Raw genomic sequence first — 12,721 nt, forward strand, 5'->3', positions numbered from 1 at the left:
TTCAATTCCCAGCAACCACATGTTGGTTCAAAACCATTTGTAATGCGATCTGGTGCCCTCTTCTGGCCTGCAGGGATACATTCAGGCAGAACCTTGTATACATAATAAATAAATAAATAAACAAATAAATCTTTTTAAAAAGGGGAGGAGGAGAAAGGTTTTCTAGGTAGGAGCATGCTTGAAGCTTTGGAGCTCAGGGGCCATCACAGTGACGAGGAGCGAAAGCTAAGAGTCATTGGATGAGCAGAAAAGACTTTGAATACTAAGCTGGGTATCTGTGATGAGTTTGTGGGACAAGAGGGAGCCACTGACATTCTGGAATGGAAGGATCAGTACTAGACTGCAAAGAAGGAAAAAAGAATAGTCTTGGAGGACAGAAGAAGAGGGAGAGATGGAGTGGCCTGAGAGTCTGAGTGGAGGCAGGGTTGTGGGCTGGGAGAGAGAAGCCCTGGGTTTGAGACACTTCTCAGATGGCCTGCTGAGTTCACTGTCACTGAGACACAGTGAATCGGGTGACTTCGAAGGACAGGCGGTAGGGACACTGGGACGGGGAGGTCAGGAGGCTGAGGATGTGGGCCACAGGAGTACTTACCTTTATCACTGGCCTATCAGCAGCTGATCATGTCATAGTCCGCTAGCCACTCTGCCACGTTGGTGAAAGAAGGAATCTGGGGGGACATCTACAGATCACACTGCACAGCATAACCTTGACCCCCAAAGCTGGGTAAAGACTCTACCTACCTTAGACAGAAGCCATAGGTACTCTGACTTTACACTATGTAGCAGAGGAAGGCACCCGCCCCGTCCTTCACACCCTCCGGTGCCTAAGTATCCCCTTCCAGACAGTGTGTGTAGTCTGTTTTGACTCTTGTCTTGATCAAACAAGGTATAAGCACCCCCACGCTTAGGTCCAGGAGCACATAAAACTATGGAAGGAGAGAAAACTTGTAGAACTTTGAACTTCTGACCCCTCTGTTTCAACAAGGTGGCCCTTCGCTCCCAGGAGCTAAACTCCTTCCCTGGGACCTCCATAGTCTTCGTTATTGTGTGTGCCTTTGTCCACCCCCAAGTGTCCTGGCTCCTATTTGTGCCCTGTGTCCTCCAAGTGGTCCTGCTCTTCCTCCAGGTATACTCACAGGGATACTTAGGATGTGCCCTCCGTGCGGGTAAAAAGGAGGAATAGGGACTAGGGAGCTGGCTTGGTGATTAAAAATACAAACCACTCTTCCAGATGGCCTGAGTTCAAGTCCCAGCACCCACATCAGGTGGCTCACAACCACCTGTAACTCCAACTCAATGGGATCCCAATGCCTCTAGCCTCTTCGGGAACCTTCACTCACGTGCACAGATACACAGCGGCACACCAACAAACATATACCGACTCACACAATTAAAAGAGATTTTTAATTTTTTTTTAAAGGAAGGAAGGTTGTGCTGGGACTAAGGACTAAGGAGCCAACTGCACTAGTGAGAAGGCAGAGCCTAGATGTCCTCTGTGGCCTCAGGAGCCTGCTGTGTGGGGCAGGAGGTGCCTGGAAAGAGCTCCTCTCCGCCCACCCTCCACGCTGTCATTGTACAGCGCTGGCCCAGCTACTCCACTCATTCCTCAGGCATTCACCGACTCTGACTCTGTGCCAGGCGTGATGCCAAGAACCAGAAAAGCAAAGATGAATGAGACCTCAGGGAGCTCACGGGGAGGAAGACAAATTGCACACGGTTGTGATTCAGCAGCAGGAGCAGGCTGATGGGAGGACAAGGCGCTACGGGAGCCCAGAGGACAGTACAGCACCCCCTCAAACGTGGGTGGGCTGGAAGACTTCCCAGAGGCGGCACCGTGTAGAGCAGGCAGGATCCATAGGCGCACACCAGGCAGGCAAGCAGGGCTTGGGGGTGGGAGTGGAGGAAGGATGTGCATAGACAGAGAGGCTCCTGAGATTTCTGGGACTTGCAAGTCAGGGTTTGAATGCAATGAGGTGTGGGATGTGTCCATCAGCCGCAGTTAGGGATCCTGTCCTTGGGCCATGCTCCCCAAGAACCCTGTCTCATTTCTGATCATTTTTATGCAGTCAGGCCTTGTCTCAGCTCAGTGTCCTTGGGGTGAGAAAAGCGCCAATTGATGTCTAAATGGCCTCCATATTGGAGACCACTTCTGATGGAATCTGACCGACGCTGCTGATGAATTTGCCTGGGAACATAAATAATTTCTCGACTCACTGTGCCAAAAGAGGGGCTCTTGGGAACTCCTTTCCACCCCTGCCTTCCTGCATAGCTTCAGGAAACAGTGGAAGGAAGCCTTCCTACGACAATGACTGACGGGAAGACCCTGAGTGTAGGGGCTGACCCTTCCTTGTACCCCTCACCCTAATCCTGTCTGTCAAGGCAGTCCCTTGTTGCTTTCTATGCCCAATGGCCTGGTGGCCCCTCACAATTCTTCCTTTAGTCCAGTTATCTTTAGCCTAGATATCTCCCACCCTGCCTGCCTCTCGCTCCTCTACAGGACTTCGCCTCACCGAAACCAGACTAGTCTGGAACCATGGGCAAAATTCCCATGACTCTCTGTTGCTGGGATTGCTTCCTCCTATAGGTTTGTCTTCTGCCTGCACTGCACAGCCTCGGAGGCAAAAATGGAGAGGATGGGGTCCTTGGCCCCAACTCCATGCTGACGTATTTTCAACAGGATTAATAGTGACTCTCAATGACTGGGCATCCCCCATCTGCCCGGCCCTTGTCATTCACATACTTCACCTTTATTAGCTCATTTATTCTCTAGAGCAACCTTGTGAAGAATCAGCTCTGTCATAACTCTATTTTCCAAGTTTAAAAAAAAGGGGGGGGGGCGTTCTGAGAAGTTACTAATTTGCCCAAAGCCTCACAGCTAAGTGGCCAGAGCCTAACTTCATAGTGGTGTAGCCTCTGGTGTTTAGCCTTTCTCTCCAAGCACCAGCCTCTGCGTTGTGGATTATTGTAAACATTTAGCAAATTCCCTGCTGAAAAGAACAAGGAGTCAATTTTTCCCTTGATAATTCTTGGGTTCGTTCCTTCCTTGTACGCACGGGACAGCTAGAATGTGACAGGAATCAGTGGGACAGAAGCCTTAGGCTCAGCCTCTGCCCGGAAGGGCTGAAAGCCGGTCTGCCCGGCCTCCGCAAACTGGGGACAGTGACCACTTTACAGCTTCTCAGGCTCTAGGATGACGCCCCCCACGCACCCCCACCCCCACCCCCGCGCCAGGGAAAGGTATGAGTTCCTTCTGGCTCCACCCCTACAGAGACCAAACGTTGTCAAAGAACCAGCAGAATTGCAGCTTCTGAAGATTCGGGTAGAGGAAGTATGGGTGCGGGGAGTAGGGTGGAAGTGGGGGTCAGAGGGAGGAGGCTGCGAGAGAAGACCTCCCTACACCAGCTCATCCACGATCCTGGGAGAGAGTCCTCCCGCTGAACCTTGGCTGACTGCTGATGTGGCTCACAAGCTAAATCCTCCAGACTGAGGCCAGAGGTGTAAAGCAGAAAGGGGTCCGGCACTACCCCAAACCGGAACCCCAGTGAAGGAGGAGGAGCTGGACTCAGCACTACGATGCCATTAGAACAAAAGGCAGTCCCACGCGCAAACTCTTATGGCCCTCCCTGTCCCCGAATGCTCCCTCTCTGGCCTGCTTGCGACGCCTTAACCCTCACCATTAGAATCTCCCTGCAAAATATTTTCAAATTCCAGGCAGCTTTTGCTTCTAAACCTTTTGAGATAAGATGCCTCCTTAGGTAGGGAGACAGTGGAGAGGAGAGTCAGCGGTTGGGGAAGGTTTGGACTGGCAGAGGAGGGTGGAATCCCAGCAGGAGCCGTGGAAGGGACGCAGCCTGAGACGTCTCCAGATCTGCAGCGGGAAGCAGGGCGGTAAGACAGCTGGGCAGGGGGCAATGGCAGAATTGAACAGTGGCCTCACAGTTCCTCAGCCAGTGAGTCCACTCCTCCCACCCACAAAGATCACCACATCGAGTCCCTGGTGATTCTGAGTCGCTGGGATGACCCCTAAAGAGACAAGCGTTATGATACGTTTTGCCACAGATTACTGCTCCTCACGCCTGCCTGTCTGGTCCCGAGAGACCAAACCCCAAAGGCCAAGCCTCGGGGGGAAAAATGAGTTCTAATCCTTTCTGTGCACGGATGAATGTGCTATGTGACCTGGGCCACCCTGCCCAGTCACAAACCTAGTATGTTGTGCTATGGACGGTGGGTGAAAGGGGGGAATCGAACCTAAGAGGAGAAGCAGTGGGGTGTGTATAGTTTGAGAGCGGGAAAGACAGGCGATGAAATAACCTAAATTTGATTTGGATGAATAGGAGGTGCAGAGGTCGCACGAACCAGGGGAAGCTGTTCTTGTGTTTAGTCCAAGACTGTAGAGATTGCTTACAGTGTCCAGGCACAACAGAGCACGACGATGGAAGAGGGAGGCCAGCCCTGGGCGGCGAGGCCCATCCACGGAGCCCGCCGAGGCTGAGAAATCTCTCTCCTGAGCAGCGTAATTAATCCACAACAGCAGGGGAGAGAGTGCGGCGGCTCTTAGAGAAAGGAGTTAATTAGCAACGCGTTCGGGAAAGACAATTAAATTACAGGAGACAACAGTACGCTTGGAGAACCCCGGAGCCCCCTTTGCAGATCGCTAAGACCACGCGTGGGGGTGGTGTTTCCATCAGTCGCGCAGGGCGGGTGGGTGCTGCAGTGCTCGAGTCCGCCGGAAGAGGGCGCCGCCGCCCGCCGCGCTTGAGGCCACGGCCTTCGGGGGACCATCTGCTTGAGACCCACCCCAGGGTCAGAGAGCTTGCGGGTGTTTATCTCGCCAAGCCACAAAGGACTTTATCCTGGAAAGGGCGTGCTCTGAGGTCCAAATCCGTACTGCCTGTAATGGGCTGACCTGAGACCCGACTCTGCATTGGTCCCGTAGCGCAGGCAGCCTGTCCGGGAAGGCGGGGACCCAGCAGCTTGGTCTGCACAGCGGTTGTGCTTCTGCAGGTTCCCCAGAGCCCGTGCCTGGCCTGAGTTCTCGCTCTTCAGCCGGTAGCCTTCCTCCTTCACTGCCACCCGGTGGCTTTGTTAAAATAGAGACCTTTGGGCTCTCACCTAGCACCCAGGGAAGTCCACCCAATCATAACTGCAGCCCTTGTTTTGAACCTTGTTCTGAAGAAGAAACCCGGGCTCAGAGAGGCTGAGGAAGTGGCCCAGAAACACAGTGGAGCCTGAACTCCACATTCCACTGGCCTCTGAGCCCTTCCCCAGCCTCTAGCCTGTTTTTAACCCAAACCTCTAGCGCACACCTCACGTGGGTGCTAATTAAAAGCGGACTCCAGGATGAAGAGGCAGTGTTTGTTTCCTTGTTTGTTGAAGAAGAAGCCTAAGTTTTGAGAGGGATGTGAGAATTACACGAGATAGTATAGGTGTAAAATCCCCGGCCATGTACTTGGACCAGCAAAAGGTGGTGTCCCTGACCCTTGACGATTCTGGGAATCCCTGCGGAATCCTATTTAAAACGCAGCGGGGCCGGCCACTCTGCATTTCTCACAAGCTGCTTCTCTCGCTACCCTGAGGAGCGCTGGCCCCCACCTCCCGCTTGGTCTGCACATTCAGCGCAGAGTTTCAGAGATTGCTGATGGGCGTGGGTCGGGAGGAGTTCCTCCCTCCCAAAGAGTCTGATAAAACTGGTCTGGGTGTGACCTGGCATGGATTTCTGCTCTGCAGCCAAGCCTAGAGCTCTCGGTGGGTGTATGTGAGGATGCAGGCCAGAGCAGAAGGGGTTTTATTACAGGTGTGAAGGACGGGCAAACTGTGCCGGGGACTTGAAGGCTGAGTCACCAGAGAGGGAGAGGTGGGGCTGGCTGTGAGATGAAAGGTCCTAGCTAAGGTGGGGCTGACAGCCACGGTCCTGACCCTTCGGTGGCAACTGGCCCTGGTGGGTTGAGGCCTGGGACTGGTGGGTTGAGGCCTGGGACGGACTGGGAAGCCGCAGAGCGCCCGGCCATTTGGCAGGTATTCTCCAATATGTGCTCTAGGATGGGCTGTATTCGGGGTGTCTGGGCGGCTGCCAGAGGCAGGGAGGGAACTGACCGATTTGCTGACTAACTGACTGTAAGTACAGAGCAGAAGCTGGTCTTGGACTGAGGCCAGCTTGGGCAGCCCAGCCCTCGGTTTATTAATCTGCACAGTTCACCTGCGGGGATCACTTAGTGATCACTGCTATCGAGCGCTCACCACAGGGGATCACACTGAATTCCTTTACATTAAGGCCTAACAATCTTTTAATGTTGATAGGAGCGAGCAGGCTAATGAGGAAGCAGGCCCTTCGGGGTTATGCAGCTAGCGAGGCTGCTACAGACTGAGGCCTGCCCCCACGTTCTCGCCCACCATCAGGCCTCCAATCATGCTCTTTCCTCGACTGAAATGCTGTTCCAGTCAGTCATGGTGACACACAACTGTAGCCCAACTCTCAAGAGGCTGAGGCAGGAGGGTTGGGGACAGCTCTAGGCCAGCATGGGCTATAGAGAGAAACCCTGTCTCAAAAAAAAAAAAAAAAAATCAAGATTAGGGCCACTAAACGGCCCTTCCTGCAAAGGCCTAAGAAGCCAAGTTTGAACTCCTGGACCCACCTGGTGGAAGAAGAGAAGCAACTCATAAAAGTCGTCCCCAAGCCTCCACACATTCGCCGTGGCATGCAGGCGCACACACATGAACATAAAAAAAAAAAAAAACTTTTTTAAAAAAATAAAAATGAAGTTGGGTGCAGTATCACACGTCTTTAATCCCTTCACCTGGGAGGCAGAGGCAGGCAGATCTCTGTGAGTCTGAGGCCAGCCTGGTCTACATGAGCTCCAAGCCAGACAGGACTATACAGTGAGACCCTGTCTCAAGAAAAAGCAAAATCAAAATTAAATAAATAAGACCAGGCCAGGTGGTGGTGGTGCACTCCGTTAATTCCAGCACTCGGGCAGAGCTCCGTAAGTTCAAGGCCTGCCTGGTCTATAAAGCGAGTTCCAGGACAGCCAGAGCTGCTAGAGAAACCTTGTCTCAAGCAAACGAACAAATAAATAAAAGCAAACGCTATTCCCCAGGATCTTTCTGTGGGTGCTTCACCCTATGTCTGAGCTCACATCTCCACCTGCCTCAGCTCTCCAAGCCTTGCAGCACCCCTGCAGTTCTGGTCTGGATTACCCTGGGCTCCAGGCACCACCTCCTGTCACCATCTTCCCCACGAGCTCCTGGCTCAGGTGTCAGGACTCCGAGGATGGGTGACAGTGCCTCATAAGTGTTTGGTGCTGCTGGAGCAGGCAAGCCAGGATGTGGGGGCGCCTTTGCTGGCAGCTGCTGAGGCCAGAAGGGGCTGTAGAGAGTCACCCAGCAGGAGTCACCTGAGAACTCTCCCAGTGCCCCAGCTTGGTGTGAGGGTGGTGAACTCAGCAGCTCAGGGGTTGTGCCTGTTGCAGGGCTTGAACTGAGGACTCTGATCTGCATCACGGGTTATCAAAGTGTCAATCTTTGAAATAAAAGAGGCAAATAAGAGGCGTCAGTTCTCCGGGCTTCACACACCCGGCTGTGGTGTCTAAGGCCTGCTGAGAAGAAAGCCATCCAAGGTGTAATAGTCACTGGTGTCCTCCTGTTTTAGTATTTATCCTCCTTAGTTTTTATTACTTGACATAAGCAATTGTCACCTAGGAAGAGGAAGCCTCAGCTGAAGAATTGTCTCCATCAGATCGGCCTGTGAGAGGCTAACGTAGGCGGGCATAGCCCACTGTGGGTGGTGCCACCCAAGGCAGGTGGGCCTGGGATGTATGGGAAAGGTAGCTGAGCAAGCCAGAAGGAGCATTGCTCTCCGGTTTCTATTCCAGTTCCTTCTGGAGTTCCTGCCCTGATTTTCCCAATGATGGGAGACCTGGAAGTGGAAGCCACATGAACCTGCTCCTCACCTAACTTGCTTTTGGTCACACTGTTTATTAACCTGACAGAAAGTAACCCAGAACAGCCGTCATTTTATATCACAAGGCTAGGGCAGAAGCTGGACCACAAACTATATTGACATTTTACGGAATCTGTTGCCCTGAAATAACAATGGTATTGCATTGGTCAGGGAAGGCTGAGAAATCATTAAAACCTTCAGAGGTGAAAATGGCCAAGATTGGAGAATACACTGTGTGTGTGTGTGTGTGTGTGTGTGTGTGTGTGTGTGTGTGTTTACATTTGGGGGTCTTTTGAGCAGATGTGGTTGAGCTGATGTTGAGGCAGCATTAAATGTAGCCAGGCTGGCCTTGAACTCCTGGTTCTCTTGCCCCACCCCTAAGTACCAGGATCACAGGCAGGCATTGTAGCACCACTCCTGGTACTAACTCCGAACTTTTCCCCAGCCAAGCTTTCCCTGGGCCAGATGGGCTTCCCAGTGGAGAACACTTTATTTCCAGTACTTGAGTTCAAACCCAGGGCCTTTCAAATACTAGGCAAATATTCTGCCTCTGAGCTGCATCCCCAGCCCTAGAGAATACAAATCTTTGAGAGGGGCAAATAAGCAACTGAAGGCTGAGGACCGTATCTAAGGATACTTAAGGTTCCTCAAAGTGAAATCTACTTGGGTCTGACCTGTACCGTCCGGTGCCTGCTCTCCTGGCTCTGTGCAATTGAGACCTTTTTTCTTTTGAACAAAACCAACAGCAACAGTGAAAAGAAGTGTGGTGGAGTCAGGTGGCACTCATCCTAACCCTCCCAGAGTGGACAGGTCAAGGAGGCCCATCCTGGCTATCAGCAGAAACGGCATCATCACTGTGATCCGACCTGACTAGGCTAATCAGCAGTGTTAGTTGTGTGGGAACAGCTGAAGCCTGGAAAATGCAGTATGAGTCACAAACCAGGACAAGGTTGGAATGCTTCTTTCTACCTACACCTTGGTTTGATGAGCATCTGTTGGAGAAGCCTTGAAAGAGCCTTCCTTCTTGGGTTAGCTTGACCTAGCTGCCTGCCACAGGGCAGGGGACAACTGCTCGGACCACGCCTCTGCTGTGTTTCCAGGCTGAGTACCCATGACCATTGGTTGTTTGTCATGCCTGCTGACCTTCCAGTTTGCTTGGGTGGGTGGATGTCTGTGTCCATTCCCTCAAGACAGAGAGGCCCAGAGCCTGCTTACACCAGAGGGCAGCAGAATAAAACATGTAGAATGAAGTGCTCACCCGAGGCCCTGAAGCCTGAAAGCCAGGCTACCTCGAATGTCAAAGATGCCGGGGGTCCTGAGACTGGTGTGTGTTCGTGTACGCCTTCTTCCTACTTCTAAAGGAACCCAGGGGCTGAAGAGATGGTCAGAGCACTTACTCTACAAACACGAGGAGCGGAGTTTGAATTCAAAGCACTGTAACCCTAGCACTGGGGAAGGAGCCACAGGTAGATCTTGTGATTCTTGTTCTGGGAGAGAGCCTGCAGTAGGACAAGGTTGAGAGCAATAGAGGAAGACTTCCAGGGTCCTCCTGCTCCAGCTTCTCCATGAGCACGCCTGTGTGCAACCAGGGCATGCACACGCGCATGCACGCACGCCACCCTTGGGTGCTGATTAGAGGCTCTTAAACTGACAGCAGACATGGGAAGAGGCTTTGTTCCATTATTCCTTTATCGGATGAAAGCCCAGATTTGTCAAAGAAATCCCTTCCCAAGGAGTCAATGCGTTCATATACTAGAAAGGGAGGCTGAGGAACATCACATGTTGTCAAAAGTTATATTCTTCTTAAATATTATCATCCCTGGACATGTCTGCATTTTCCCTCTCCCCACGCCCTTTGTAGAAGGGCAGAGACCTGTGCCTAGCTAGGTTACCTACTGAACCAGCACTCTCTTGAGATTCCGTTCACAAATGCAACATCCTTTCTCCTCACAGGATGCTCTCAGTTCATTCCAAAGAACCCTCAGGGGCCTATGGGAAGCTCTCCTCTGGCCCCTCCAGGGTCAATGTATTCATTCTAGAAGCAATGGAGGTGGCCACTTTAACACAGCCTCTGTGAAGACATGGTTTTCCATTAGGAGGTCTGCGCAGATCTCCATTTTCCAGGGTTTCTGATCTTTCACTATTACTCCAAATGAAGGGTGCCGGGCCCCCCATGGGCTTACCCAGCGGGCAAAGCTTCTGGACTCCTCCCAGAGAACAGAGGCCACAGTTCTGCTGTTGCTAGGGCCTTTATCAGGATAGAGTGTTCTTCCAAGGCCACTGCAGTTCTTAAGATAAAAACTCAATAGGAAAATTAAAAGCATCTATTTTTACTCTGAGGCTCTCAAGCCACTCCTGAAAATCTTGCAGAGAACACAAGCATTCATCCTGACCAAGGTCCTCAGAAGAGCGAGCCTCAAAAATCGCACTCTGGGTGTTTTTTTAAGCCCCCCCCCACCCGTTTCCTGCCAGATTCCACCCACTCGCTGTGTTCACTCGGTATGCCACGGGCTTTTCTCACTTTCTTGCTCATCTCCAGCTGCTGAAGTTTTCGGCAGGAATCATGCAGACTTTTTTCAAGCAATCCTCTAATGTCTTGCATAACCAACCCTCAGAAATACAGGGAAGCCACGTGTTCCAAGAATGAGGAAGGATTCTTAGAGGAGAAGTAAAGCAGTCACATGTGGCCCCACAGAATGTGTCCTTCCAGGAAGCCGGGCACAGCCACCATCCTGGGGTACCTGTGCTCTTTTGGGATTAACTATACATTTTGGCAGTAGAGTCTTAATTACCCGCAAGCAAGTGGCAGCCTTTCTGAGGCTGAATTCCATCACAGGGTTTACCTACACGAAGGCTGCCTTGCTCTGCGATCATGCTGTGATCTCGGGGTGTCCCATCCTGTTCTCAATGACAGCGCCAGAGACAAAGGCTGCAAGGGCCAGGACACAGGTTCTTCTTACCCTGCTATTCTGACTGGGCTGCGCCATGGAGGATCAGACAAAAGGTGACACCCGAAGCCAGGGACGGGAACACAGACCTCACAGGGCACCAGAGCATCTGTGCAGCCCTGACAACAGACAGTGACAATGTCCACTCAGCCCACAGCTCCTGACAATGCATGGGGAAACAGCATCCTGCTTGGGGGGAGAGAAGTCGAAAAGTAAGTGAGAAGCCAACCGACACACTCTAAAAAGACTTTTTTCAAGTGACACCTTTCATCTCTGATGAAAGAAAGGGCCATTTTCAGGTAACTGACCAGCAGAGAACAGAATGGGATTTGATCCTCAAATTTTCGGCTAATAAGAATTTGTTTGAGGCTGGGAAAACGGCTCTGTTGTTGCCCAAGCATGAGGACCTGAGTTCAGACCCCCAGTATCCATGTAAAAGCTATGTGTGGTGGCGTGCATCTGTATCTCCAGCAGCAAGGGGTGTCAGACACTGGATTACTGGGACTTGCTGGCCACCAGTCTAACTAAAAACCATGGAGCTCCAGATTCAATGAGTGACCCTGTCTCAAGGGAATAAGGCAGAGTATGTCAGAGGACACTTGAGCACACATCTGCATCCATGTGCACATACGTACATATACCACATACACACAAACAATTCCTTTTCTGAAGGATTAGGGATGTAGCTCAGTGTGGCATGGTGCTTGTCTAAGATGCAAGGCCCTGGGTTCAATCCTCATTCAGCACTCAAACAAATAAATGTCTTACTTGGCAAACTGAGGCAAGAGCGCCACAAGTTCAAGATCAGCCTGGGCTATATAGCAAGCTATTACCTCAAAGCAAGAAAAAAATCTGAATGAGGCATTTTGTTGTTGTTGAGACAGACAGGGTATTGCTTGTAGACCTGGTTGTCCTGGAACTCTGATTACCAGGTTGGTCCCAAATTCACAAAGATTAACTTACTTCTGCCTCCTGAGTGCTGGGATTAAAGGCATGTGTTACCATGTCTGGCTGAGGGCAGTTTTTATATGGTCATGAGCAAATGTGCAGACGGCAATCAGGTACTTATGAGAAAGGTAAAAGCGGCAGACTGACAACATGCTTGTCCAGAGTCGCACTGCGGGTGAAGTCTGACCCGACATTGATAGACCGCACATATACCGTAGTCCCTGTTCTAAGGTCCTCAAGTTCATCTTTAGTCTGATGATTTTACTTGTGGCTCAACTAATGCAGCTACAGGTCTTTTCTAAAGAGCAACCTTTAAAATTACATTTATGTGTATGTGTGTTTGGAGTGGGGCTGTGTGCATGCCACTGTGTACATGTGGAGGTCAGGAAACTTTCAGGGGCCAGTTCTCTCCTTCTAGCGTATGGGGCTCAGTGGTCGACTCAGGCCTCCAGGACGGGCAGTCTTGCTGAGCCACAGCCACACACCTCATAAACGGCAAAGCTGGGAAGAACCTTAGAGATAATTGCTGCTTCATTAGTCAGCTCGGAGGCTACGTGACCTAGCCAAGTCACCAGGAATAGTAGGTTTGGCAGGACGGGACTTCACCCAGCGGCAGAGCAGCTGCCTGCCATACCTGAGGCTCTAGGTTCAGCCTCCAGAGACACGGAAAAACAGAAATGATAAACAAAAGCCAGTCTTCGGTCTCTTTGGCACCAGGCTATGAACTGTAGTGGAGGCTATCAAGATGTAGTTTTACAGGATGTTCACCAACAGGCAGTTCTAGATGCCTGGATGCTTCCTCCCACGGGAACCACGTGGTGGGGTGGATGAGGAGACACAGATCAAGAAACTGGGCTCTCCCATGCCTCACAGGATCTTTTTTGTCTCT

Source organism: Myodes glareolus, chromosome 11, assembly GCF_982192425.1.
Source record: "Myodes glareolus chromosome 11, mMyoGla1.1, whole genome shotgun sequence".
Lineage (NCBI taxonomy): Eukaryota > Metazoa > Chordata > Mammalia > Rodentia > Cricetidae > Myodes > Myodes glareolus.